We start from the raw sequence: 2,500 nt of genomic DNA on the forward strand, positions 1-2,500 counted from the left end.
CTGTCTCTCTCTCTCTCTGTCTCTCTCTCTCTGTCTCTCTCTCTCTCTCTCTCTCTGTCTGTTTCTCTCTCTCTCTGTCTCTCTCTCTCTCTCTCTCTCTCTCTCTCTGTCTCTCTCTGTCTCTGTCTCTCTCTCTCTCTCTCTCTGTCTCTGTCTCTGTCTCTCTCTCTCTCTCTCTCTCTCTCTCTCTCTCTCTCTCTGTCTCTCTCTCTCTCTCTCTCTAGAGTGTGTGTGACAGTCCGTCCCCTCCCCGTCTCAGAAGACACACATACACCTCTCCTCTCACAGCTCTCCTCACATCTCAGCTCTACATCGTCACCAGACCCTGTGAATCACGACAGAGACCTTACTGAAAGAGACATTCAAAAAAAAATTGCAAGAGAGAAAGGTGAGTCTCTGTGTCTCTCTCTCTCTCTCTCTTACACACACACACACACACACACACACACACACACACACACACACACACACACACACATACATATTTTAGCACACTTTCTGACACACACTACTGTAGATATGGTTATTATTCAGATCATGACTCCTTATGTTAATTATCTCAGGACTAAATACCCACTCATCAGTGAGGGATCTAGAGACTGACTCTAGACTGACTTTACCATTAGATGGATCTAGAGACTGACTTTACCATTAGAGGGATCTAGAGACTGACTCTACCATTAGAGGGATCTAGAGACTGACTTTACCATTAGAGGGATCTAGAGACTGACTTTACCATTAGAGGGATCTAGAGACTGACTCTACCATTAGAGGGATCTAGAGACTGACTTTACCATTAGAGGGATCTAGAGACTCACTTTACCATTAGAGGGATCTAGAGACTGACTTTACCATTAGAGGGATCTGTAGAGACTGACTTTGCCATTAGAGGGATCTAGAGACTGACTTTACCATTAGAGGGATCTAGAGACTGACTCTAGACTGACTTTACCATTAGAGGGATCTAGAGACTGACTTTGCCATTAGAGGGATCTTAGAGACTGACTTTACCATTAGAGGGATCTAGAGACTGACTCTAGACTGACTTTACCATTAGAGGGATCTAGAGACTGACTTAACCATTAGAGGGATCTAAGAGACTGACTTAACCATTAGAGGGATCTAAGAGACTGACTCTAGACTGACTTTACCATTAGAGGGATCTAGAGACTGACTTAACCATTAGAAGGATCTAGAGACTGACTTTACCATTAGAGGGATATAGTAGATGGACTTTACCATTAGAGGGATATAGAGACTGACTTTACCATTAGAGGGATCTAGACTGACTTTACCATTAGAGGGATGAGACTGACTCCAGAGGGATGAGACTGACTTTGCCATTAGAGGGATCTAGAGACTGACTTTACCATTAGAGGGATCTAGAGACTGACTTTACCATTAGAGGGATCTAGAGACTGACGTTGCCATTAGAGGGATATAGAGACTGACTTAACCATTAGAGGGATCTAGAGACTGACTCTAGACTGACGTTACAATTAGATGGATCTAGAGACTGACTTTACCATTAGAGGGATCTAGACTGACTTTACCATTAGAGAGATCTAAGAGACTGACTCCAGAGGGATCTAGACTGACTTTACCATTAGAGGGATCTAGAGACTGACTTTACCATTAGAGGGATCTAGACTGACTTTGCCATTAGAGGGTTCTAGAGACTGACTTTGCCATTAGAGGGATATAGAGACTGACTTAACCATTAGAGGGATATAGAGACTGACTTTACCATTAGAGAGATCTAGAGACTGACTCCAGAGGGATCTAGACTGACTTAACCATTAGAGGGATCTAGAGACTGACTTTACCATTAGAGGGATCTATACTTATTTTTGCCATTAGAGGGATATAGAGACTGACTTAACCATTAGAGGGATATAGAGACTGACTTTACCATTAGAGAGATCTAGAGAGACTGACTCCAGAGGGATCTAAAATGACTTTGCCATTAGAGGGATCTAGAGACTGACTCTAGACTGACTTTACCATTAGAGGGATATAGAGAGGGACTGGCCTCTCTCCCTCTTCTCAAGGGGGAGAAGGGTGAGGAGGGAAGAGGGAGGAGAGAAGGGGGGAGGAGAGAAGGGGGAGGAGAGAAGGGGGAGGAGAGAAGGGGAAAGAGGGAGGAGAGAAGGGAAGAGGGAGGAGTAGAAGGGGGAGGATAGAGGGGGAGGAGGGAGGAAGGGGGAGGAGAGAAGAGTTCAGGCTTCATAGTCTTGCGAATGCCATGTCTCCAAAATCACATCACCTTTGACCTCCTCTCACTTTTCTCATCTTTTATCTGTCCATCTCTCCCTCCTTGTTAAAGAGGAGGAAGGTCACTTCATCCCCTTATACACAGTGCTTGTATTCAAATCATTACTAATCTCTTACAGAAGACTCCTCATCGGCTCTTCCCATGGTGAAGCCGTCATTTGATAGGCTGTCCTCAGGCCAGGCTCTGCCCCCTGGCTTCCCTGCTCCGTTCCTATTCGCTACGGCA

This window comes from Oncorhynchus mykiss, chromosome 9 (genome assembly GCF_057628025.1).
Source record: "Oncorhynchus mykiss isolate SJ-2025 chromosome 9, ASM5762802v1, whole genome shotgun sequence".
Taxonomy (NCBI): domain Eukaryota; kingdom Metazoa; phylum Chordata; class Actinopteri; order Salmoniformes; family Salmonidae; genus Oncorhynchus; species Oncorhynchus mykiss.